The sequence below is a fragment of the Hylobates moloch genome, unplaced genomic scaffold (genome assembly GCF_009828535.3).
Source record: "Hylobates moloch isolate HMO894 unplaced genomic scaffold, HMol_V3 SCAFFOLD_20, whole genome shotgun sequence".
Taxonomy (NCBI): Eukaryota; Metazoa; Chordata; class Mammalia; order Primates; family Hylobatidae; genus Hylobates; species Hylobates moloch.
Window position 1 is genome coordinate 25,854,796 of NW_026652295.1, and position 27,568 is coordinate 25,882,363.

At 42.0% G+C, this 27,568-nt stretch overlaps 4 non-coding genes across 4 annotated transcripts; 3 read left to right on the forward strand and 1 right to left on the reverse strand.

Moving 5' to 3' along the window:
• Positions 1-1,208: 1,208 nt before the first annotated feature.
• Positions 1,209-1,299, forward strand: TRNAY-GUA (transfer RNA tyrosine (anticodon GUA)). The gene is given in 2 exon segments: positions 1,209-1,245; positions 1,264-1,299. It is a non-coding gene; the product is annotated as a tRNA-Tyr (tRNA).
• Positions 1,300-4,179: 2,880 nt separating this feature from the next.
• On the reverse strand, positions 4,180-4,252 carry TRNAA-AGC (transfer RNA alanine (anticodon AGC)). Its single transcript has one exon. It is a non-coding gene; the product is annotated as a tRNA-Ala (tRNA).
• Positions 4,253-8,193: 3,941 nt separating this feature from the next.
• On the forward strand, positions 8,194-8,283 carry TRNAY-GUA (transfer RNA tyrosine (anticodon GUA)). Its single transcript is given in 2 exon segments — positions 8,194-8,230; positions 8,248-8,283. It is a non-coding gene; the product is annotated as a tRNA-Tyr (tRNA).
• Positions 8,284-9,794: 1,511 nt separating this feature from the next.
• TRNAY-GUA (transfer RNA tyrosine (anticodon GUA)) lies at positions 9,795-9,883 on the forward strand. Its single transcript is given in 2 exon segments — positions 9,795-9,831; positions 9,848-9,883. It is a non-coding gene; the product is annotated as a tRNA-Tyr (tRNA).
• The last annotated feature ends 17,685 nt before the right edge of the window (positions 9,884-27,568 follow it).

Here is a 27,568-nt window from a genome sequence, read left to right on the forward strand (position 1 = left end):
GCTCACTGCAACCTCTGCCTGCTGGGTTGCAATGATTCTCCTGCCTCAGCCTCCCGAGTAGCTGGGGTTACAGGCGCCCACCACCAGCCCGGCTGATTTTTGTAGTTTTAACAGACACGGGGGCGGGCGGGCGGGAGGGGGGGGGGTTGTCACCATTTTGGCCAGGTTGGTCTCGAACTCCTGACCTCAAGTGATCTCCCCGTCTCGGCCTGCTAAAGTCCTGGGATTACAGAGGTGAGTCACCGCGCCGGGCCATAATGAAACAGATTTGGGATACCAGATTCCACCACAAGTGGATTTCTTCATTAACAAGGGAGGATAATAGCTATTATGAGCTTCAGAGTCATAGAAAGACAAGAATCTTACACTTTGCAAAACTAATATTTGAAATGATATTACCTTGTGTTAAAGTTGATCATTTAAAAATGTATCATTTTAGCACCCGCATGGATAGGTTTTTGCTGAGTTAAGAATGTGATGGCCAGCTGCTGTGGGCGCACACCTATGATCCTAGGGCTTTAGGAGGCCAAAGCGGGAGGATTACTTGAGGCCAAGTGTTCGAGACCAGCCTGGCCAACATGGCAAACTCACATCTCTACTAAAAATACAAAAATTAGGCGGGCGTGGTGGCTTGCGTTTGTAATCCCAGCTGCTCGGAGGCTGAGGCGGGAGAACGGGAGAATCGCTTGAACCTGGGAAGTGGAGATTGCAGTGAGCCGATATCGTGCCACTGCACTCCAGCCTGGGAGACAGAGCGAGACTGTCTCAAAAAAAAAAAAAAAAAAAAAAAATTATGCTTTCGAAGTTGCATTATTTAGCCTGTTCTTCCTTCTCTTCCTCCTGTCAGTTATCTACATAAAATCTCATTGAAATTGCAGTGTTAAAGTGTTTCAAATTCTATTTTTAGGTAGAGGTTAAAATTGGTTATATAATGCATTCATCACAACAAAAGATGGTCATTGCTAAATTCTTATCAGTTCCTTGTGCCTCCTTAACATTTTATGTTTCTTTTTGTAAACTAGTGAGGGTGGTGCTCCCGTTTTCTCCCTGTTTCAGAGAAAAGGGCCTCTGAATATCAGTCAGTTCCGAAGGGGTACTGGATGCCAAAAGAACATCAACAACGCAGGTAAATAGGACGGCAAACATCCACGATTGCCCAACCTTGCGCAGAAATGGCATCCCCAGCGGGAAGTAGAAGTTGTGTGAATCCTTCGATAGCTCAGTTGGTAGAGCGGAGGACTGTAGTTGGCTGTTTCCCTAGATATCCTTAGGTCGCTGGTTCGAATCCGGCTCGAAGGAGTTCACAGTTTTTTTTTTTTTTTAAATTTTTGCGTAAGTTTTAAAATTCATTCTCAGAAATGCGTATTTCACTTATATATATCCTCGATTAGAATCTATTTAAAACTATTCTGGATGTTCAGTGAATCTCTTTAATTTTTTATTATTCTCCGTAACAATTTTTAACACGAGCCATCAAGAATTCATCCCTATAATTCATATAATACAACCCTCTTAGAAGCCTGGGCACTGAGGAAGTGAATTAGACACTGGTCCTCTGGGCTAGAGATCCACAGAGGCGTCTCCACCCCTCAACCCCGGATCCACAGCCGGGGGAAAGGGGCGGCTGGTGGGAATTACTCGGTGGGGCACGCGCGTCCCCTGGTGTTCAGAGTTCTGAATCGTTGAGAGTCAGTTACAAGCTGAACCACTAGCGTCTGAGCCCTACACATCTGAAGCCGGGATGAAATTCAGGGGGGTCTATTCCCCCTTCTCCTTTTAATTGTCATGGTGATGGCTTTCGACCCTAGCTGAGAATATGTGGTCTATATTAGAATCACCTGGGGAGATTTTACAACGCATCTATGCTTGGGTTTCTTTGGAGGTAAGATTCAGGTATTGTAGTTTCAAAAGCTCACCAGGTGACTTTCATGTACTGCAAGTTTTGAAAAACACTGGTAGAAGAGAATGATTTTAGGAGAAAATAATACATAAGGGAAAAAATGGACAGGATTTCCTATCCACATAGGGAATTAGCTCACAAAGTAGAGATCTGGCATAACAATGGTACATATTTGCTAATTCTGTGTCAATCTAATTACAATATATTAATCCCATTCTACCCTTTTGTGTCTCAAAAATGTGATCCCAGATACCTATGGAAGAGTTCTTAATCACAAATATCTTTGTCTAGATCAAAGTAAGGAAGCGTTTTCTGAGGATTTTGTGCCTGGTAATTTCTTGTATGTTCCTTCCCATGTTTCCAAACTTTTATTCTTTATGAAAATAATTCTCAAACTTGGATATCAGAACCACCTGGAAAACTAACAAAAAACACAGAAGCCCAGGCTTATTGAATTAGGGTGGTGGTTGGAGAGCCCTGCCCAAAACGCATTGGAAGCCACTCCTATTAAGGGCTGGAGATGGATCTCAACTGATAGCTCCCCACGAACTTGCTTTTTGAAAGCTGGTTGGGGGCAAAAGAAAAATGGCCTTTTGTTTGTTCGTTTTTTGAGACGGAGTCTCGCTCTGTCGCCCAGCCTGGAGTGCAGTGGCTCCATCTTAGCTCACTGCAACCTCCGCCTTCCGGATTCAAGAGATTCTCCCGCCTCAGTCTCCCGAGTAGCTAGGATTACAGGCGTCCGCCACCACGCCGGGCTAATTTTTGTGTTTTTAGTAGAAACGGGGTTTCACCATGTTGGCCAGGCTGGTCTGGGACTCCTGACTTCAGTTGATCCACCAACCTCGGCCTCCCAAAGTGCTGGAATTTCAGGCGCGAGCCACCGCACCCAGCCAGAAAACAAAACAAAACAAAACAAATAGGTGTTTTCAAAGGTAATGTTTGGGGCTTGAATGCAACATTTGTTAAATAGTCCTGGACTAAGCTTCTTGCCAATGCACAATAGATTTCAGTCCAGATAGATTCTCTGTCACAATTCTCCTCCCATGTGCCAGCACCAGTAACAGCAGTAGACCCCCCCACCCCCACCCTCCGGCAAGATATAGCAAGATGACTTCAGAAGAGGAAGAGTGAATGTCAAAACAAAACAAAACAAAACAAAAACCCTCAAACATACGTACATACACTTTGGCTCTCCATCATTTTATTTTTATATATTTTATTTATTTTTTTCGAGACAGAGTTTCGCTCTTGTTGCCCAGGCTGGAGTGCAGTGGCATGATCTTGGCTCACTGCAACCTCCGCCTTCCGGTGTCAAGCCATTCTCCTGCCTCAACCTCCCGAGTAGCTGGGATTACAGGCATGCGCAACCACGCCCCGCTAATTTTTGTATTTTTAGTAAAGACGGGGTTTCACCATGTTGGCCAGGCTGGTGTCGAACTCCTGACCTCGTGATCAGCCTGTCTCGGCCTCCCAAAGTGCTCGGATTACAGAAGTGAACCACCACGCCTGGCCCATCCACCATCTTATTGAGATAATGGGAGTGCATTTGTTACAGTCGTAACAACTTGAGGTGGTCCTCAATAGGTCGGACATGTAGGAAATGGATTCTAAGAATAAAAATGTAAATTTAAAAATCTTTTAAAATTTTTAATACAGGGCCAGGCGCGATGGCTCACGCCTGTAATCCCAGCACTTTGGGAGGCCGAGTCGGGCGGATCACTAGAGGTTAGGAGTTCGAGACCAGCCTGGCCAACATGGTGAAACCCCGTCTCTACTAAAAATATGCCGATGTGGTGGCGCACAGCTGTAATCCCAGCTACTCCAGAGGCTGAGGCACAAGAATCGCTTGAACCCGGGAGGCGGAGGTTACAGTGAGCCAAGATCGTGCCACTGCACTCCAGACTGGTCGACAGAGTAAGTCTGTCTCAAAAAAAAAAAAAAAAAGGAAAAGAAAAAAATTTGTAATACGTCCTCAGTCTGCTCTGATAAAAATGTAATACATAAATGATCGAAGTCTATAATAGGTTTGCCAATGCACCTGGCAGAGGCCAACACTCAGAACTGAAAATCGTGAGAGAAATTCGAAGAACCCAGCTACTAGGGAACCACCGAGTAGATGGGTTTTCATGGGTGGTGAGAGAATCTTGAGCTTGAAGGAAAGACCACCCTCATTATGATACGGGAGTGTGTTGTTAGCTGCTTATGTTGTCAGCAGGATATTCATAGAAAGATAGGAGTAAAGGCCAAAGGGTAAGGTGGGAGAGGAAACGACATAAAACTGGAGAATGCGGGCATCGATCCCGCTACCTCTCGCATGCTAAGCGAGCGCTCTACCATTTGAGCTAATTCCCCTCGCACGAAAGCATGTTTTACATCCTTTACCCTCTTTGATATCTGGAAGTAATTCAGGACTCTCGCTATTTCAATTGACTTTCGTCACTAGCCAATAGGAAAAAAATGAAGAACTGTGTATCAATGGTGACTAAAGAGCCTCAGCATGACTTCCGCCCCTCAGCGCCATCTATAACCTGTTTTACCATGTCGGATCCCGTCTGGAGAAGACCACCGAGTGCAGGTGAACCAGGGAGCCGAAGTCCATAGAAACAGCTGTCTTGGGGACCCGGGAAGAGTTTAACAACACTGGAATCACATCTACGGAAACCGGGAACTGGAAGCAAATTGAGGATGCAGCCAGAAGGGAAAATCAAGTTTTTCAAGCAATGACGTTCGGCCTTGGCCTAACCAATAGTTTCCACCACTCTCCGCACCCCTAAAATTTCCATCTATTCATCTGGTTCCAGAAACAGATTATCCAGCGTCTTTGTGGATCTACGAATATCCCTTAAAGTCGGGTGCGGTGGTTCACGCCTGTAATCCCAGCACTTTGGGAGGCCGAGGCGGGTGGATCGCTTGAGATTAGGAGTTCGAAACCAGCCTGCCAATATGGTGAAACCCCCGTCTCCACTAAAAATACAAAAAATTAGCCGGGCATGGTGGCGCACGCCTGTAATCCCAGCTGCTCGGGAGGCTGAAGCAGGAGAATCACTTGAACCCAGGAGGCAGAGGTCGCAATGAGCTGAGTTCGCGCCACTGCACTCCAGCCTGGGCGACAGAGTAAGACTCCCTCTCAAAAAGAAAAAAAAAAATCCGCTTTTGTCTGCCTTTGTCACTGCCGGAGGACCTGTGGCCACGAGAGGGCGTGCGTCCCATTTGATTGCTTTATTCTGGTTTCTGTAGTCCTGATTTCTATCAAGGGGTGTACAAATTATTTTTCTTTTTCTTTTTTTTTTTTTTGAGACGGAGTCTTGCTCTGTCGCCCAGGCTGGAGTGCAGTGGCGCAATCTCGGCTCACTGCAAGCTCTGCCTCCCGGGTTCACGCCATTCTCCTGCCTCAGCCTCTCCGAGTAGCTGGGACTACAGGCGCCCGCCACCACGCCCGGCTAATTTTTTGTATTTTTAGTAGAGACGGGGTTTCACCGTGGTCTCGATTTCCTGACCTCGTGATCCGCCCGCCTCGGCCTCCCAAAGTGCTGGGATTACAAGCGTGAGCCACCGCGCCCGGCCGACAAATTATTTTTCTAAGGTAAATATTAGCAAGAGAAGCGAATATACTTATGGCTGCAGACTCAGAGGCAGAGTCTTTGCACAAAGACAAATGCTTTAGTTGCCACTTTTTCTTCTGGGCCTATTGAGTACCAGGTACTGTGCCAGGTGCCAGGTGCTAGGTACTGTTCAGCAGAAGCTAGTTGGGAAAAGGAGGATCCGTTGGGCATTACTAGAGGCCCATCACTCTCAGAAAAGCCATACAAAAGCCTTCACCCAACATCTGCACCTTCAACTGCTTCTTTTCCAGAAATTCCATCATTAGAAACTTCCTCTTTTTATTTTCTAGTCTCAATGAAATTGGGGCAAGATGCTAAAAATTGAAAGTGGAGAAGACAAAATATCTTATTTAAGAAAATGACTATGCTGTGCAGGGCATAGTAGGTCTTTTAAAGACCTGAAGACAACCTTTAATACTTGCTTTTCTCTTTTGCTTTTTCATTGCAATCAGGGCTGACAAAAAGTGGATAACTCTGTTGGAAGAAGACCTCCCAATTTCCTGCCCCCACCATTTTAGACAAGAGTTAAAAACTCAGATATTAGCCAGGAGCAGTGGCTCACTCCTGTAATCCCAGCACTTTGGGAGGCTGAGGCGGCTGGATCACTTGAGGTCAGGAGTTCGAGACCAGCTTGACCAACATGGCAAAACCCTGTCTCTACTAAAAATACAAAAATCAGCCGTGGGCGGTGGCGGGTGCCTGTAATCTCGGCTACTTGGGAGACTGAGACAGGAGACTCGATTGAACCTGGGAGGCAGGGGTTGCAGTGAGCCGAGATTGCACCACTGCTCTCCAGCCTGGGCGACACAGCGAGACTCTCTCAATAAACAAACAAAAAACCAACTGAGATGTTCTAAGCATGTGTAGAAACTCATCATTCATCTCGGAACTTGGCTCAAAGTCAGCCTTGCTTTGAGGCTCGCACCACCTAGGTGCTTTCTCCTTCTTCAACCCTGGACAGAATTTACCCAGTCAGTTTGGCCTCCCCTTACTCTTTTCTGTTTATTTTCTATGACTCTATTAGGAGTGCAGGTGTGGAAATGAGGTGAAAGAAAATTAGCCCAATCCCATAGTTCAGAACCATGGGTTGTGTATTGGCATGACTGTAAACTGGGAGCAATTGGTTTGCCTAGGGCTTTTGAATTGGGAGTTCTGGTTTCTAGCAACATTGGATTAGGTATCAAATTTTACAACTTCTTAGCTTCCACAGAAGTAAATTAAGGTCAAGAAACCCCATCTCAACAAAAAGTACAAAAATTAGCCGGGCTTGGTAGCATGTGCCTGTAGTAGTCCCAGCTACTAGGGAAGCTGAGGTGGGAGGATCACCTCAGGAGGGTGAAGTTGTGGAACTGTGATCATGCCTCTGCACTCCAGCCTGGGTGACAGAGTGACAGACGGAGACCCTTTCTCAAAAAAAAATCTTAAGGTTCACATGGAAGTTTTAACAGTTGTTAGCAGTTGTTAAACTATTGACTCTCAACTCCAAACCCACTGCTATGGACTGAATTGTGTTTCCTTAAAATTCTGTGTTGAATCCCTAATCCTTAAAGTGACTTAGTTGGAGTAAGGAAGTAGTTAAGGTTAAATAAGGTCATAGGGATGCACCTTGATCCCTAAGATTAGTTTCCTTATAAGAGGAGACAGAGTACTCAAACCATGTGAAAACACAGCAATAAGGTGTCCATCTGCAAGCCAGGAAGTGAGCACTTACCAAGAACCAAATCAGTTGGCAACTTAATCTTGGACTTCCCAGCCTCCAGAACTGTGAGAAAATAAATTCCTGTTGTTTTAAGCCACCCAGTCTGTGGTATTTTTGTCATAGCAGCCTGCTATAGCTTGAATGTCTGTGTCCTTCCAAAATTCATTATATTGAAATCTAAGACCCAGTATGATGGTATTAAGAGGTGGGGACTTCAGGAAGTCATTTGGCCATCACAGCTCTGCCACTTTTTTTGTGGGGGGGCTTCTCTGTCTTCTGCCATATGAGAACACAATGTTTCTCCCTTTTGCCCTCCATTTCTTCTGCCATGTGAGGGCACAAATATAGGTGCTATCTTGGAAGGAGAAAGCAGGTCTCACCAGACACTGAATCTATGAAACTGAATCTGCTGGTACCTTGATCTTGGACTTCCCAGCCTCCAGAACTGTGAGCAATAAATTTCTACTTTTTTTTTTTTTTTTTTTTGAGATGGAGTCTTGCTCTGTCACCCAGGCTGGAGTGCAGTGGTGCAATCTCGGCTCACTGCAGCCTCTGCCGCCCAGTGTCTCCTGCCTTAGCCTGCCCAGTAGCTGGGACTATAGGCGTGAGCCAACATGCCCAGCTAATTTTTGTATTTTTAGTAGAGATAGGTTTTCACCATGTTGGCCAGGCTGGTTTTGAACTTCTGACCTCAAGTGATCCACCCACCTTGGCCTCCTAAAGTGCTAGGATTACAGGTGCGAGCCACAGCACCTGGCCTCTACTCTTTATAAATTACCCAGTCTCAGGTATTTTGATACGCAGCACAAATGGATTCATTATACAGAATACTTCCAGTGTCTGAAAAAACTGCTTTAAAGCCAATTGTAGTTTAAAAAATGAGTATCAATATAATTAAAACTGAGTCTCCTTAATGCAACAAGACTTGAAAACCCGGAAACTTTCAGGACACGTATTATTTTAGGAATTCTAGAAGATGAGCAATCATGGGTCCTTCGATAGCTCAGTTGGTAGAGCGGAGGACTGTAGGTTCATTAAGCTAAGGCATCCTTAGGTCGCTGGTTCGAATCCGGCTCGAAGGACGAAAGTTTTGAACTACGGGCAATTCCAGAAATACGAACTTTACGAAAATAAGGATCTAGACAGGAAGATGTATTAGACTGCTGTTTAATCAGGGCAATTCCAGAAATACGAACTTCATGAAAATAAGGATCTAGACAGGAAGATGTATTAGACTGCTGTTTAATCCCTTCTTTAATCCCCTTTGTGATACAGGAAGTAGGACTCTGTTAATCACATTGCAGTTTTACCACTTGACCCTATGGGTAAGCCTTGCCAAAAGGGAGGTTGGAGACTCCAAGGCTGGAGGTGGGAAAATGAACTTGTTTTCTTTCTGGGGCCTTCCTGTTTCTCTAGGTGTCACCCCAGTAATCCTAACAGAGACAACAATTTTGTAGCAGCCCCGTCTTGAAATTTCACTTCTTATTGGCATCTCTGTAGCTTTTCCGCCTGGTGCCTAAGGCACAGATAGGACACACAATAATGTCAGGAGAGACTGTCCACATCCTGGGATCCCTCCTCTCTAGCTGCTAGCTCTCTATTAGGTTAGAAATATTGAAAGTTAGCATATACTATTTTCTTAGTTACTCATGCAAGGGACTTAATTACAGAGTTCAATATCAACTGTATGCTATTAACATTTCTGACAAGAGGCACTGGCAGTTGCCATTTGAAGAAAAATTTGGGATTTTTCCTTTTAAAGCCTTTTCTCGCGAGATAGTTTTAGCATATTCCCCATTTCTGCCTTACGTATAAGGAAGCTGAGCAGACAACAATCTACACAGAACCTCTGTTTATGTTGGACAATTTGCTTTGAAAAACGAATATTTATATTTCCACGTAAATTTTCAAGAGTTTTTGCTTCATTTTAATTGCTCCACCATGATTATGTAATATACACTCCAATTTACACATACGTGCACAGATGACACTTCCACGTTTCATCACTACAGTTATGAATACACACAATTTATCATTTGACTTTCAGAAAGGAGAACTGCAATGATACCAGAATGCTTTGTTCACAACCCTGGGATCCTCATCAACCCAGTTGTCTGTATTTATCAAGAAATACATTTTATCAAGCAAATACAAAAGCCATAGCATTTTTCAAGCAAATCCAGACACTTTTAAGACAGAAAGGAGGAGTTAATCAGACAAAACAGCAGGACAGAGGGCGTAATCTGGGAGATTGTGTATATCTAGGGGAGGAGGACGGGGGATTCCAGTAAAGTTTTTGGTTTGAGCTATACATAAATATCCTAATGTTTTCAATGTAAAACCCAATGCCTTTTACATATTTATAAACCCATGAAGCCAATTACCTAGAACATTACACAGAATACTTCCGGTGTATGAGAATACTGCTTTAAAGCCGATAGTAGTTTAAAAAATGAACATTAATATAATTAATTAAAACCAAATCTCCTAAATGGAACAAGACTTGAAAACCCAGAAACTTCCAGGACGCACATTATTTTGGGGATTCTAGAGAGCGCAGAACTACGTGTCTAGAGAGTGTAAGATTGTGTGTCCTTCGATAGCTCAGTTGGTAGAGCGGAGGACTGTAGGTTCATTAAACAAGGTATCCTTAGGCCGCTGGTTCGAATCCGGCTCGAAGGACGACAGTTTTGACCTATCAGGCTAATAATTCCAGAAAATACGATCTTTATGAAAATAAGGATCTAGACAAAAAAACGTATCAGACGGCTCTTTACGCTCAAACATGCGCAAGTGAACCATTTTTGGTTACATGCGTAAAAAATTTTAGGAATAAACTAGAAACGTGGTAGCTTCACCGAAGGGCACCTGCGTAGATGAAAAGCAGCGTTTCCAGGAAGTCTGAGGCTTCACTTTTTCCTTGTGAAATTTGTACCTCGCAACACTCTTCACCTCCACTCCCTCCCTGAGTCTCTTGCTGGCTGGCTCTTGGTTTCTCGATGCCGTTCTTATTTCCCGCTACTGATCATTAAATGCAGTTTTTATTCCCACTTCCCCTCTCCATCCCCGACCCGAGTTGACGTTCGACCAGCAAACCACAGCCAACGCCCCCAACGGAGTTCAGTTAAGAAGGCGCGTGGGAGGTGTGGGGAATGACAGGAGCACTCTGGCCCCAAGGTTTTCATTTCAGTTTTCATTGGAGGTTAGGATATACGATGACTTTTGGGGTCCTCTGTTATCTTGTTACTTTTCTTCTGTCTCTCTCTCTGTTTCTCTGTGTGGTTTTGTTGTTGTTGTTGTTGTTTTAGACAATCTCGCTCTGTCGCGCAGGCTGGAGTGCAGCGGCGCAATCTCGGCTCACTGGACTTCCTGGGCTCAAGCGATCCTCCCACCTGACTCCCGAGTAGCTGGGACTACAAGCGCGAGTCACCACCCCTAGCTATTTTTGGAGAGACGAGGGGTGTGGTGGGAGGGTCCCGCTATGTCGGCCAAACTAGTCTCGAACTCCTGGATTCAAGTATTCGTCCGCCTCGGCCTCCCACAGTGCTGGGATTACAGGAGTGAATCACCGCGCCTGGCCAATACTTTTTTATTCTTTAGGCACAGAAAATGAAGAATAAAAATTGAGAACTTTTTTATTTTTAAATTTTTGGTTCAGGGGCTACATAGGCAGATTTGTTACGTGACTAAATTGCGTGTCGCTGGGTTTTGGTGTATGAATGTTCCCATTACCAAGGTAGTAATCATAGTACCCGATAGTTTTTCAACCCTCATCCTACTCCCATCCTCCTGCCTCTAGTAGTTCCCAGAGTCTATTGTTCTCACCTTTGTGTCTGTGTGTACTTGATGTTCAGCTCCCTTACAAGTGAGAGAACATGAGGTATTTGGTTTTCTGTTCCTGAGTTAATCCACTTAGAGTAGTGGCCTGCAGCTGCACCCATGTTGCTGCAAAGGACGGGACTTTGTACTTTTTCATGGCTGTGTTGTATCCCATGGTGTATATGTACCACATTTTCTTTATTCCACCCTTAGTGGTATGTAGGTTGATTCTGTGTCTTTGCTATTGTGAATAGTGCTGCAATGAACATGCTGATGCATGTGTCTTTTTGGAAGAATGATTTATTTTCATTTGGGTATATCCTCAGTAGTGGGATTGATGAGTCAAATGGTAGTTCCAAGTTATCTGGGAAATTTCCAAACTGCTTTGCACAGTAGCTGAATTAATTTACATTCCCACCGACAGTGGGAATGTAAGCATTCCCTTTTCTCTGCAACCTTGCCATATATCCATTATTTTTGATGTTTTAATAACAGCCATTCTGACTGATGTGAAATGGTATCTCATTGAGGTTTGATTTGTGTTTCTCTAGTGATGTTGAACATTTTTCATATATTTGTTGGCTGCATGTATGTCTTCTTTTGAAAAGTGTCTGTTCATGTCTCTTGCCCATTTTTTATTGGAGTTATTTGTTTTTTGCTCATGGAATTATTTAGGTTCCTTATGAATCCTTGGCATTAGAGCTATGTTGGATGCATAATTTGTGAATATTTTCTCCATTCTGTAGACTGCCTATTTACTCTGTTGATGGTTTTTTGTTTGTTTGTTTTGTTTTGTTTTGTTTTGTTTGTTTTGAGACAGAGTCTCACTCTGTTGCCCAGGCTGGAGTGCAGTGGTGTGACCTCGGCACACTGCAATTTTGGCCTTCCAGGTTCAAGTGATTCTCATGCCTCAGCCTCCTGAGTAGCTGGGACTACAGGAGTGTGCCACATGCCTGGCTGATTTTTGTATTTTTAGTAGAGAAGGGATTTCGCCATACTGGCCAGGCTGGTTTTGAACTCCTAACCTCAAGTAATCCACACACTTCCACCTCCCAAAGTGTTGGGATTACGAGTGTGAGCCAGTGAACCGGGCCCCTTGATAGTTTCTTTTGTTGGGCAGAAGCTCCTTAGTTTAATTACATTCCCCTTAACAATTTTGGTTTTTGTTGCAAATGGTTTTGGAGACTTAGTCATAAATTACTTGCCAATGTTGATGTCCAGAATGGTATTTTGTAGGTTTTCTTTTAGGACTTGTATAGTTCGAGGTCTTACATTTAAGTCTTGAATCCATCTTGAGTTAATTTTTGTATATGGTGAAAGATATGGGTCCAATTTCAATCTTCTGCACATGGGTAGCCAGTTATTCCAGCACCATTTGTTGAACACAGTCCATTCTCCATTGCTTGTTATTTTGTCAACTTTGTCAAAGATTGGATGGTTATAGTTGTGCGGCTTTATTTCTGGGTTCTCTATCTTGTTCCACAGGTTTATGTGTCTGTTTTTGTACCAGTACCATGCTGTTTTGGTTACTTGTAGCTTTGCAGTATAGTTTGAAGGTGAGTAGTGTGATGCCTCTGGCTTTGTTCTTTTTGCTTAGTATTGCTTTGGCTATTTGGGCTTTTTTATTTCATATGATTTTATTTTATTTGTTTATTTAGAGATGGAGTCTTGCTCTGTCACCCAGGCTGGAGTGCAGTGGCACACTCTTGGCTCACTGCAACCTCTGCCTCCCAGGTTCAAGCGATTCTCCTGCCTCAGCCTCCCGAGTAGCTGAGATTACAGGCGTGAACCACCACACCCATCTGTTTTTTGTGTTTCTAGTAGAGATAGGGTTTCACCATGTTGGCCAGGCTGGTCTCAAACTCCTGACCTTAGGTGATCCGCCCACCTCAGACTCCCAAAGTGCTGGGATTACAGGCGTAAGCCACCATGCCCAGCTTGATTTCATATAAATTTTAAAATAGTTTTCTCTAATTTCTAATTGGGGAAAACGATGTTGGTAATTTGATAGAAATAGCAGTGAACCTGTAAAGTGCTTTGAGCAGTATGGCCATTTTAACAATATTGATTCTTCCTATCTATGAGCATGGAATGTTTTTTCATTTGTTTGTGTCACCTCTGATTTCTTTCAGCAGTGTTTTGTAATTCTTCTTGTAGCGATCTTTCACCTCCTTAGTTAGCTGTATTCCTAGGTATTTTATTCTTTTTGTGGCTATTGTAAATGGGATTGCATTCTTGATTTGGCTCTCAGCTTGACCTTATTGGTGTATAGAAATGCTATTGATTTTTGTACCTTGATTTTGTTTCCTGAAACTTTATCAAGGTAGTTCATCAGTTCTAGACGCCTTTAAGGTTTTCTGAGTATCGTATTATGTCATTTGCAAAGAGAGAAAATTTGGCTTATTCTTTTCCTATTTGGATGCTTTTTTTTTTTTTTTTTTCCTAAGACAGAGTTTCACTCTTATTGCCCAGGCTGGAGTGCAATGGTGAGATCTCAGCTCACTGCAACCTCCACCTCCGGGTTCAAGTGATTCTCCCGCCTCAGCCTCCGGAGTAGCTGGGATTACAGGCATGCGCCACCACACCCACCTAATTTTGTATTTTTAGTAGAGACAGGGTCTCTCCATGGGGTCAGGCTGGTCTCAAACTCCTGACTTCTGGTGATCTGCCCACTTCGGCCTCCCAAAGTGCTGGGATTACAGGCGTGAGCCACCACGCCCAGCTTGGATGCTTTTTATTTCTTTCTCTCGCCTGATTGCTCTGGCTAAGGCTTCCAGGACTTTTTTCTTTATTCTGAGGGCAATAGATAGGCTTTACAGCTGTTTATCAAATATAGTTACCCTCTTAGGTTTGTTTTTTATAAAACATTTAGTAGCACCATGAGAGTGGGGAATACTGTTGGAAAGGGGGATGGAAAAGGAGTTTGGGGGAAAGGGAGAGAGGTTATCTAAAAGGTTACATGAGAGACAGTGAAGGGTGATACTGATGTACTATGCTGGCAGCAGAAATGGAAACATTCATTTAGAAACATTCTAGGTTTCTAAAAAGTGATTGTTGCCACTCTCTTGCATCGTGGAAGATGCTAGTCTGAGTCCAGAGACTATTCTAGCCTCCCAAATAGAGGCTGTCAAGGAAGCAAAGGTCTGTCAGAAAGAGAGGTTCAGGATCAAGTGTGAATGGTGGATCCCTATTTGTATGCCAAGCTAATGGACAATTTAGTTTGATTAAACAAGTTAGTAGAGGTACTGATTTTACAGATACTCTTACATAATTATATTTGTCCTCCTGGGCACTAGATCCCATCCCATTCTCAAGGATGACACTCCAGCTGTTGTCCTGATTATCATTCCTACATCATCTCCCCCGCCCCCTCACTTCCTGATATTTTACATTCAAGGCTGGCTTTATGCATATGCAACCTGTGCAGTTGCACAGGGCTTTGTGTTCAGAAAGACCAGCTCTTGGTTTAATACTCTGTTGTTGCCGTCTTGAGATTCATGATAATATAATCGTTGAATTTGTGTTTCCTCAATTCCTTGCCACCCTTTTCACATACAGCATTGGCAATGCCCCATGAGCACAAAATTTGGGGGAACCATGATGCTAAGACTCAAAACACATATAAACATGTTACCTCTGTGACTAAAAGAAGTGGAGGTGCTGACGGCCCCCAGAGGCCACAGTTTATGTTCAAACCAAAACTTGCTTAGGGTGCAGAAAGAAGGCAATGGCAGGGTCTAAGAAAAAGCCCATCATATCCTTGTTTATTCAAGTTATGTCCCTGCATAAACTAATCACTTACACTGAAAATATTGACAGAGGAGGAAATGGAAAGATAGGGCAACCCATAGTTCTTTTTCCTTTTAGTCTTTCCTTATCAGTAAACCAAAGATAGTATTGGTAGAATGTGTGTGAATTAATTAATGAGTTAGTTTTAGGCAGTGTTTCCACTGTTGGGGTAAGAACTAAATATATAGGCTTGTATTGAGCTATTGAATATAAATTGTGGAATATCAGTGATTCCAAATAGGAATTAAATATCCTTGTATTTGCATTTAAAATTGGCACTGAACAACAAAGATTAACAGTAAAACTAATAATGTAAAAGTTTAATTTTTACTTAGTTAGAATGACATTAAATAGCAAATAAAAGCACCATGATAAATCAAGAGAGAGACTGTGGAAAAAAGGAAAAAGTTTTCATTTTAGTATATTTAATGGGACTTTCTTCCTGATATTTTGTTTTGTTTTGAGAGGGAGGGATATGGGCGCAGGGAGGTCTCGTTATGTTGCCCAGGCTGGACTTGAACCCCTGGGCTCCAGCTATCCTGCCTTAGCCTCGTAAGTAGCTGGGACTACAGGCACACACCACAGTGTCTGACATTTTCTGGATTTTTTTTTTTTTTTTGAGACAGAGTCTCGCTCTCTCGCCCAGGATGAAGTGCAGTGGTGCCATCTCAGCTCACTGCAACCTCTGCCTCCTGGGTTCAGGCGATTCTCCTGCCTCAGCCTCTGGAGGAACTGGGATTACAGGCACCCACTACCACACCTGGATAATTTTTTTTTGTATTTTTAATAGACACTGGGTTTCACCATGTTGGACAGGCTGGTCTTGAACTCCTGACCTTTGGTGATCTGCCTGCCTCAGCGTCTCAAAGTGTTGGAATTACACCGCGACTGGCTGAAATTAACTGACCTTGAAATTAACCTTTCTGGACTTGTTATCCTTTGATAGTGAAATAAACTTCTCCCTGATTTTTTTTTTTTTTTTTTTTTTTTGAGACAGAGTCTTGCTCTGTCGCCCAGACTGGAGTGCAGTGGTGCAATCTCGGCTCACTGCAAGCTCTGTTTCCTGGGTTCACGCCATTCTCCTGCCTCAGCCTCCCGAGTAGCTGGGACTACAGGCGCCCACCACCACGCCTGGCTAATTTTTTGCATTTTTAGTAGAGACAGAGTTTCACCGTGTTAATCAGGATGGTCTCGATCTCCCGACCTCATGATCCACCCGCCTTGGCCTGCAGTGTTGGGATTACAGGCGTGAACCACTGCACCCAGCCTCCCTGATCTTGAAATAAACCGTTCTTTACTGTTTATCCTCTGGCAGCTACTGCTTCACGTCTTGAAAGAATGGTCTTTGGTCTTTCTTGTCTTTGCACTCAGTCTTTTTTTTTTTTTTTTTTTTTTTAGACAGGTTCTGGCGCTGTTACTCAGGCTGCAGTGCAGTGGCGTGATATCGGCTCACTGCAGCCTCAACCTCCTCAGCTTAAGCTATTCTCCCACTTCAGCCTCCTGAGTAGCCAGGACTACAGGTGTGTGCCACCACACCTGTGGCTAATTTTTGTAGAGATGGGCTCTCTCCACATTGCCCAGGCTGGTCTCCAACTCCTGGTCTCAAGCGAACCTCCTGACTTGGCCTCCCAAAGTGCTGGGATTACAGGCTTGAGCCACTGCATCCAGCCTGTCCTCTGTGTTAAACCTACTCCAATTTGTCTCTCATCTCAACATAAACGGCTCTTTTCAAAGTTCCCATGGACCTCACTGTTGCTAATCTAATGATCAATTCTCTGCCTTTTCTTACATGGTTCATCAGTAGAAGCATTAGATTGGGATGCTCAATTCTCCTTGGTATATTTTCTTCATTTGGCTTCTGGGGCATCACACTTTGAGTTACTCCTTCCTCAGTGATAGCTTCTTCCTAGTCTTCTTTACTGGTTCTTCCTCTTCTCCCTGACTCCTTAATATTGTTTTTCTCCCCAGGCTTTAGTTCTTAGTCCTCTTCTGTTATTTGTTTACACCCAATTCTTTGAGAGTCTCCTCCAGAGTCATGAACTTAAACCTGTTTCTGTGCAGATAACACATTATTGTATCTCCAGCCCAGACTCTCCCACAAACTGCAGACTGATGTATTCCTACCTACTCATCTTCTCCACTTAGAAGCTAGTAAACATCAAAACTGGACTCCTTATCTCATTCCCTCCGAAATCTGTCCCACCCACAGTCACCTTCACTCCATTCCATCTTTCAAAGTTCTCTGGTCAGATACCTGGGAGTCATCCTGAGTCGTCTTTTTGTCACATTCCACATCAATTTATTGGGTGATTCTGTTGCTTCTATCTTCACTGCATATCCATGATCTTACAGCATCTCACCACTCTTACTGCCACAACTCCTTTTGGAGACATCGTAATTTTCACCTGAATCAATCTTGCCTTCCTGCTTCTGCCCCTGACTACTTACCTATTCTTCCACAGCATATTGGATGACCTTTCAAAAACCTACTGTTTTTTTCTGGGGTGGGGTGGGGTGGTTTATTCAAGGATTTAGGGGCAAGTGGTTTAATCCAGAAAACACTGGTGTGGAAAAAACAAAGTGAAAAAGAAAAGAAAAGAAACCAAGGAATACCACTCTGGGCTATTCGAGCTTAATCCTTCTTAACCCCTCTTAATCCTCAGAGGAGGAACTCTGGGAAACAATGTTGAAAATATGCCTAAAAATGATCAAACTTCAAGGGTAAGGGAGCTAGGATAGTCATACACCATTTACCAAAAATTGCCTGGGAGCTGTTCTAAACCCCCAATTCAGTGGAACATCTGGCCTGCCATGAATGTGGGCAAAGTGTGATCAGCAGGTGGGGAAAGCTCTCATGCAATGAGATGAAAGTACTGGCAGGTAGAAATCAGCCTGGTGGACATTGACATGGTGAAGGTCAGGGGGATATGGGTAGGGCTTCTTGGTGGGACACCAGAGGTAATATGGTGAGGCTCCAACATCTTCAATGTGGAGTTGATCTTTGATCCTTGGTCTTCAAAGTTGGTCAGTGGCCAGGTGCAGTGGCTCGTGCCTGTAATCTTAGCAGTTTAGGAGGCTGAGGTGGGTGGATCACTTGAGGTCAGGAGTTCAAGACCAGCCTAGCCAACATGGTGAAACCTCGTCTCTACTAAAAATACAAAAATTAGTCGGGCGTGGTGGCACATGCCTGTAATCCCAGCTACTAGGGAGGCTGAGGCAGGAGAATCACTTGAACCCAGGAGGCGGAGGTTGCAGTGAGCCAAGATTGCACCACTTCACTCCAGCCTGGGCAAAAGAGCGAAACTCCGTCTCACATACACACACACAATAATAATAATAATAGTAATAATAATAATAATAATAAAAGTTGGTCAGTGGTCAATACATTTTCCAGGTCATTCCTGGGAGAATAAACGGTTTAAAAAAGGCTCAGATATCTTAGAGAGCCTGAGATGTTCCTAGAACTGAAACCAGCGTTGTACAAAAGGAACACTGATGTTGAAGAACTACTGCTGCATTAGAAGGAGTTAGGAGTATTAGGAAGCCCTGCCTGCCATTGGGAATAAAAGTAGAAGATAAGACAATGAGCAGGTTCCTTGTAGCTATTTTAGCCATGAAAATAGAAACTTTAGACCATATACAGCATGCATATATAAGATAGTCATGTAACTTTCCATAGAACATGATGCTCAGTCTATTTACTAATAATAATTAGGCATAAAACTCAACATTAAGAAATGATCTTGCATGGTAATTTTCAGGAGCAGCAAGGATTTAAGAGGCTAAGATTTGGTGATTCATGCTACAATTTTCTATTTGTCTTAGGGAAGATCTGTCCCCAAAGAAGCAAATTGCTGGTAGAAGCTATGAGGGAAAAAGGAAAGCAATCTGAATTGTGGGTGCTGTGGCAAGGGAGAAAAAGAGAACAAGGACAGTCACTATGGCTGCATATGGGGGCAAGAGACAGAGTAGGTGAAATGCCTCTTGTGTCTAATAATTATTTTTGCTGTAATCCTAATGGCTGAACTTTCCAGGCTTGAAAAACTGCCATAGTATTTTAAAGTCCCAATCTTAGATCTGTGTTCATTCTAATTTTGAGATTTTTCCTACTTTTAGCTCAATACATTTAAATGTTCTAGAGTTCTACCACAAAGAACCAAAGAAACTTTAGACATTTTCCTAAGCTTATCATAATATAAAGTGACATTAAGCTGTATGTAGACCATTGGCAATACTTCACTAAGCTTTTTCTTGGGAAATATTGATATTAATATATTAAAATATGTATGTGTATTTAAAAACGTGTTTTCTGGCCGGGCGCGGTGGCTCAAGCCTGCAATCCCAGCACTTTGGGAGGCCGAGGCGGGCGGATCACGAGGTCAGGAGATCGAGACCATCCTGGCTAACATGGTGAAACCCTGTCTCTACTAAAAATACAAAAAATTAGCCGGGCGTGTTGGCGGGCGCCTGTAGTCCCAGCTCCTCGGGAGGCTGAGGCAGGAGAATGGCCTGAACCCGGGAGGCGGAGCTTGCAGTGAGCCGAGATCGCGCCACTGCACTCCAGCCTGGGTGACACAGCAAGACTCCGTCTCAAAAAAAAAAAAAACAAACAAAAAAAACGTGTTTTCTATGAACACTTTTAGAATATCTCTTAGTGCTCAAGTTCACACAATTTTGTTGGGTATTTACCTAGAAAGGAATCTGGGCTTCTTAATGAATTCATACTTTTGAATTTCCTGGATGTATTCATCTGGATAGGTTAGCTTATGCTTCAATAATAAGTAATTCCTCTCCCCCACACCAAATCATAGTGGCTTATAACCATAAACTCCTATTTCTGTGTCATAAAAACCTATCATGATTTGGTTGGTGGTCTCTATTTCACTAAAAAACCCTGATTTGTAGATCCTCTACAATCAAAATAATCAATTATTTTGTCAAGGTAAGGTAAAAAGGGACCTGATGGATTGCTCACTGACTCTCAAACATCTGGAAGGGACACCTCATCTTCCAAAACAAATGTGTCATATGTCCGCATCTATTTCTGAGGAAGTAAGAACTACAATCTACACATTCTACATTACTAGAAGACTGTGGATCAGAATGACCATATGACCATCATAGTGCACCATAGGGCCACCAATTATTCTGGCTGCTCTCCTTCCTAAAAGCCAAATACACTTAGCTTTTCCTTATGGGAGACAACACAAAGGTCCATTAGAACATGAGCCAGTTGGAAGTCTAGCATCTCTGAACCATGGTGGTCCCTTCATTGATAAAGGATTGCAGTAGTTTCTATGTTGATTTTCATAAAAGCACCTAGGCAAGTTTCCCAAATCTGAAACTTAGTGCAATTAAAAATATTGTACATAATATGAAAACATCAGAACAAAAGCATTGGAGACAAAATATGGTGAAAACAAACTTGTATTGTTGTATAATACATTAGAACATAATTATTATGGGTAAAAGAACAAACAGTTCTTTTAGTTCTCCTAAATCTTAGACAATATTTTGTTTTTGTTTGTTTTTACTTTTTATTTGATTTATTTTTTGTTTTTGTTTTTGTTTTGAGATGGAGTCTCACTCTGTTGCCCAGGCTGGAGTGCAGTGGCTACATCTCCACTTGCTGTAAACTCGGCCTCCTGGATTCAACTGATTCTCCTGCCTCAGCCTCCCAAGAACCTGGGAAAACAGGCACCCGCTCCAATGCCCAATGAAGGTACCTGCCACAATGCCAGCCGGTTTTTGTATTTTTAGTAGAGACTGAGTTTCACCACGTTGGCCAGGCTGGTCTCGAACTCCTGACCTCAGGTGATCTTCCCACATCTGCCTCGCAAAGTGGTGGGATTGCAGGTGTGAGACACTGTGCCTGGCCTAAGCAGTGTCTTTTAAAAAGCAAACAGTTAAATTTGATTAAGTCTAATTTATTAATTTATATTTTTATAGCTTTTTGTGTGTGTGTGTTCGTTTAGAGAATTTTTTGCCTAACCAAAGGTCACACAAATTTTCTTCTAGAAGTTTTACAATTTTATGATAAAGTTTTAATTATTAAATATGTTGCTGACGTGGGGCCATAGATTTTTTTAAATACATGAATGTCCAATTGTACCAGTACCAATTATTGAATGCCTATCCTTTTTCCATTGAATTATTTTGACAGCTTTCTCAAAAATCAATTGTCAATATGTGTGTGAGTCCGCTTCCTGGCTCTCTAGTTTGTCCCATTGATCTGCAGGCCTGTCCTTACACCAACGCATTTTGTCTTGATTACTTAATTTTTAAATAAATCTTGAAAACTTATAGTGTGTGTCCTCCAACTTTGTTATTCTTATTTAAGATGGCTGCTGTTATTCTGAGTTATTTGTGTTCCAAGTGAATTTTGTAAAATAATCTTGCCCATTTTTACAAAAAAAACCCCAACCCACTGGGATTTTTATTGGGATTGTGTTGAATCCATAAATTAACTGGAGGGACTTGGCAGCTCCACAGTATCAAATCTTCTGATCCATAAATATGTTATATCTCTCATTTATTTGGTTCTGTGTTTTTCTGAGTATTTATTTATTTATTTATTATTTATGTTTTTGAGACAGTTTCCCTCTGTCTCCCAGGCTGGATGGAGTGCAGTGGTAGCATCTCTACTCACTGCAACCTCCGCTTCCCTGGTTCAAGTGATTCTCCCGCCTCAGCCTTCCGTGTAGCTTGAATTACAGGCGTGGGCCACCATGCCTGGCTAATTTTTGTATTTTTAGTAGAGACAAGGTTTCTTAGTCATATAGTAGGTTGGTGCAAAAGTAATTGCGGTTTTGCCAGTAAAAGATGGCAAAAAGTAATTGCGGTTTTTCCCATCTTTTACTGGCAAAACCGCAATTACTTTTGCACCAACCTATAAAGTACACCTTATAAAGTATTTTTTTACTTTATAAGTCAGGGTTTTGTACAAGTAAAACTTTCAAAGCGTGCATTTAAAATTAAAAAAACTGACAGCTGTCTATAAGTGTTGAGAAAGTGCGCATTTCAGCAAGTTCAGGCAAATGTATGCTGGATGTAACCAACACAAACACAAACACATATCCTTTGCTTCCCAAAACTGTCTCATGCCCTTTTACAGTCGATCGCTGCTATCCATTCTCAGCCCCTGGCAACCCTGATCTGACTTTTTTTTTTTTTTTTTTTATGAGACGGAGTTTCGCTCTTGTTGCCCAGGCTGGAGTGCAATGGCACGACATCGGCTCACTGCAACATCCATCTCCCGTATTCAAGCGGTTCTCCTGTCTCAGTCTTCCGAGCCTCAGCCTCCCGAGTAGCTGGGATTAAAGGCATGTGCCACCACGCCCGGCTAATTTTTTATTTTTAGTAGAGACAGGATCTATCAGCTAGTGAATGGATAAGTTGTAGTAAATCCACATAATGGAATTCTGCTAACAATAAAAGGAATTAACTACTACTATATGCCACATTGATAATTTTTTTTTTTTTTTTGAGGCAGAATTTCGCTCTTGTCGCCCAGGCTGCAGTGCAGTGGCGCAATCTTGGCTCACTGCAACCTCTGCCTCCCCGGTGCAAGCGATTCTCCTGCCTCAGCCTCCCGAGTAGCTGGGATTACAGGCGCCCACCACCACGCCCGGCTAATTTTTTATACTTTTAGTAGAGAGGGGGTTTCGCCACGTTGGGCAGGCTGGCCTCCATCTCCTGAACTCGGGTGATCCGCCTGCCTCGGCCTCCGAAAGGGCCACCACATTGATAAATCTTAAAGCATTATGTTACGTAAAGAAAGTCAATCATTGACTGGGCACTGTGGCTCACGCCTGTAATCCCAATACTTTGGAAGACTGAGGAGAGCAGATCACCTGAGGTCGGGAGTTCGAGACCAGCCTGGCCAATATGGTGAAACACCGTCTTTATTAAAAAGACAAAAACTAGCCGAGTGCGGTAGCAGGAGCCTGTAACCCTAGCTATTTGGGAGGCTGAGGCAGGAGGATCGCTTGAACCCAGGAGGCGGAGATTGGGGTGAGCCGAGATCGCGCCACTGCACCCTAACCTGGGTGACAGAGCAAAACTCGTCTCAAAAAAAAAAAAAAAAAGAACTACAAAGGGATACATTCGATTTTTTTTTTTTTTTTTTTTTTTAAGACAGGATCTCAATCTGTCACCCAGGTTCTAAAGAGTGCAGTGGTGCGATCTCGGCTCATAGCAACCTCCGCCTCCCAGGTTCAAGTTATCCTCCAACCTCAGCCTCCCGAGTAGCTGAGACTACAGGCACGTGCCACCACACTCGGCTAATTTTTGTAGAGACGGGGTTTCGCCGTATTCCCCGGGCTGGTCTCCAACTCCTGACCTCAAGTGATCCACCCGCCCCAGCCTCCCAAAGTGCTGGGATTACAGGCATGAGCCATGGTGCCTGGTCCCAAGTTATTTCATTTATACAATTAGAGAAAAGACAAAAGTATAAAAACCAAAATCAGGCCGGGCACGGCGGCTCACGCCTGTAATCCCAACACTTTGGGAGGCCGAGGCGGGCAGATCACCTGAGGTCAGAAGTTCGAGACCAGCCTGACCAACGTGGCGAAACCCCCTCTCTACTAAAAATACAAAAAATTAGCCTGGCGTGGTGGCGGGCTCCTGTAATCCCAGCTACTCGGGAGGCTGAGGCAGGAGAATCACTTGTACCGGGGAGGCAGAGGTTGCAGTGAGCCGAGATTGCGCCACTGCACGCCAGCCTGGGCAACAAGAGCAAAATTCTGTCTCAAAAAAAATAATTATCAATGTGGCATATATTAGTAGTTAATTCCTTTTAATGTTGAGCAGAATTCCATTATGTGGATTTACTACAACTTATCCATCACCAGCTGATAGATACTTGGATGTTTCCAGTTTTTGGCAGTTATGCATAAAGCTACTATAAATATTCATGTAGTGTTATGGCAAATATATGTATAATTTCATTTTTAAAAACTGACAAGTGTTTTTCAAGGTGGACCAGTTTGTACTCCCACCAGCAATATATGAGAATTTCAGTTATTTCACATCATCATCGGCACTCGGCACTGTTAATTTCTCACCTTTTTTTTTTTTTTTAACTTTAGCCATTCTCTGAGGTGTGTAAAGTATCTCATTGTGGCTTTAATTTACATCTCCCTAATGAATAGTGATGTTACATATCCTATCATGCTTATTGGCCACCAGTACAGCTTCTTTTGTAAAATATCTGTCCAAATCATTTGTCCATTTAAAAAAATGTATTGTCTGGTCTTATTATTGAGTTGCAAGAGTATGTTGTATGTTCTGGTTATAAGTCCTTCATCAGGGAAGTGTTTTCCAAGTATCTTTTTCTAATCTGTGACTTGACTTTTTTTTTTTTTTTTGGTAGAGAGGGGATTTCGCTGTGTTGCCCAGGCTGATCTTGAACTCCTGGACTCAAGCAATCTGCCAGCCTCAGCCTTCCAAAGTGCTGGGATTACAGGCGTGAGCTACCATGCCTGGCCTGACTTGTCTTTTCTTAACAGTATCTTTTGAAGAGCAGATTTTTTGTTAAACTTTGATGAAATTCAACTTATTTTTTCCTTTATGGTTTATGCTTTTGTGTCCCATTTAAAATCTTTTTGCTTAATCTAAAGTCACAAAGAATTTCTTCTATGTTTTCTTTTAGAGGTTTTGTTGTTCTAGTCCCTGCATTTGAGTCTTTGATTCATTTTGAATTAATGTTTGTACATTGTGTGATGTAAGGGTCTAAGTTCATTTATTAGCATATGGATATTCAGGTTTTCTAGCATCATTTTGCAAATATTATCTTTTTCCTGTAGAATTACCTTGGCATCTCTGTCAAAAAATCAGTTAATCATAATCATGTAAGTTTATCTCTAGACTCTGTGTAGCTTTGTTGTAAGTCTTGAAACCAGGTAGTGTTCTTCCAACTTTATTCTTCAAAATTGTTTTGGATATTTTGCATCTTTTGACCGTATACATTTTATACATTTTATATTTGGCTTGCCAATTTCTAAAAAAAATCACTGAGATTTGATTGTAATGGCATTAAATGTATCAATCAATTTGAAAGAATTGGAATTGATATCCGAAAATTGTTTAAATTTTCTGTTCTGGAAACAATGCATTGCTTTCATTGCATCTTGGTAAATTTATCTCTGTTTCATATTTTTTATACTATTTCAAATGGTATTTTGTATTTCAACTTCTAACTATTTATTGTTAACAATCTATTAATAAATATAATTACAATTTATTATATTTGTGTCCTGCAGTTTTGGTAAGCTTACTCATTAGTTGCAGTAGCTTTGTAGAAGTTTCCTCAGTATTTTCTCGTAGACAATAACGTTACATGCAAATAAAGATTGTCTCACTTTTTCCTTTTAATCTGTATTTTTTTCTTTCTCTTGCATTATTGCACTGACTAGAATCTCTAGGATAATGCTGAATAGAAGTTGTGAGAGTGGACATCCTTGCTCTGGACCTTATGTTAGGGCCAAAACATTCAGTTTTTCACCACTAAATATATTAGCTGTTGAATTCTTAAATATGTCTTTAATAGTTTGCAGAAATTCTAACATATGTATCTGAATTTTGTCAATTTTTTTTCTATACCTATTGGAATAATCATATGGCTTTTCCTTTTTAGTCTGATAATAAAGTGATTACACTGATTACATTGATTTTAAAATTAAATTCTAAGCTACACTTTACTTTTCTTCTACTTTAATTTTTTGAAAGTTACTCTTCCCATTTTTTAGATTAAGGTACAATTTACATACAGTAAAGTCATCATTTTTAATGTACATTCTCCTTAGTGTAGCAAATTTTGTCAAATATACACAGTCATGTTATCACCATTACAATCAAGATATAGAATAATAATATCACCCTACGCTCAAATTTCTGCATGTTTCTTCTTTTTCTTCTCCTCCTTCTCCTTCTTCTTCTTCTTTTTTTTAATAGACAGGGTCATGCTCTGTTGCCCAGGCTGGAGTGCTGTTCTTCCATCATATCTTACTGCAGGCTGAAACTCCTGGGCTTAAGCCATTATAGGCATGACACCAGGCCTAGCCTCCCGGAGGAAAGAAGAAAGATGTTTCTTCTTCTTTCTTCCTTCTTTCTTTCTCCTCTTCTTCCTCCTCTCCTCCTCCTTCTCCTTCTTCTTCCTCTTCCTCTTTTTCTATTTTGTTCTTACTGAATCACCATGTTTCTTTTATACTTAATTTCTCCCCTATCTTCTCCAGCAGCAACTATGGATATTTTCTGTCCCTATAGTTTTGCCCTTGCAAGAATATCATAGGAATAATATAGTATGTAGCCTTTTGTATCTGGCTTTTTAAATTCAGCATAATGCAGATGAGTTTCATCCCTGTTGTTACGTTTACCAATAGTTTGTTCCTTTTTATTCCATAGGAATATTATAGTGGTCTGTAAGCTTCAAGAGAAGTTAAAACCATCTAGGTAGGATTCAATTGACAAGTTGAAAAGGTGCTAAAACAATAGAGAAGGTGCAGGGTGAGATTGTAATCAAGTGATAATGATACATCTCCAAGAATTATTTCAGATAGTTAGATTTAGCCATAAAGCCATTTTGAACTTGTGTCTGCAACAGGAGGGAATAAATAGAATGGTAGTTCTGACACCAGATTCTGTAAGAAGAGGAAGAAGGAAGTCTTCCCACAAAGTGATACAGAAATCTAGTGCGGAAAGGTACTAGTTACTTGTTCTCGTATTCCCAGGAGGCAAATCTTGGGGATTATAGGAGGAAAGAGCATTTCAGGCAAATGAAATTCCAAATTTAACAGCCCTGAGGTGGGATTCTTATGCTAAGATTAGTTTATAGGTAAAGAAAATAATTGATGAGATTAGCTATAGGAGTTCTTCCTGATCAAAATCAACTCTATAGTACCGTGTCACTGAGAGGCAGGAGGCTCTGGGAGCTCCTGAGCATAGCAGCAACTGATGAGAAACATACTGAGCATTTTTTTTCTGGATGTTTGCTGCCCCCTGTGAAAATTAGTGAAGCTTTTATTTGAGAAAGCACGTGAACTGAGATCCTGGGGTTTGGTGGTGAAATGGCAGGGTTGGTCAACTGTTTTCACATTTGGTGTCCAAGGCTCAGTTAGTACACTTCATATGGGCAGAGACCATCTCATAAGAATCTGCTCATTTCTCTTCTCTGGCTTCTCGTATTTTCCCCGACTAGGTTACATTATTGGAAAGGAATTTACCAGACCATATATTCTTAGTTTCTCATGGCAATGAATTGAATAACTGAATTAAATATTAGTTATGTTGCCGCAGATATTTCTCATGGGAAACGCTAGAGAGGATCTTTTGAAAAAAATGGTATTTTTGTCAAGATTACAATTATGGAGAACTTTAACTGTAATAAGTGATGATTTCTTATAAATAAATTCACCAACACTCATTTCCATAAATTTCACAATTTATAATTTCCATATATTTTAATAATTTTATAAAAAAGAAAAGTCTCTCCAGATGCCTTCCCGTTTTTCCCATTGGTGTTCATTTCTGTGTTAGGCACCAGGAAGCTGAATACTATGATAGGCACTTATTAGCAAAGCATGACAACATACTTTTGTGAAAACTGTCAGAATCAAAATGGAGTTACTATTGTTAAAACACACAAACACATAAAACAAACTAAAAACGCTAATTAATAGAGCTGGAAAAGGCCATGCTTGATAACAAAAACTATCACAAAAGACTGCAAAAACCACAACCTTGCATAGGCCATCACAATCT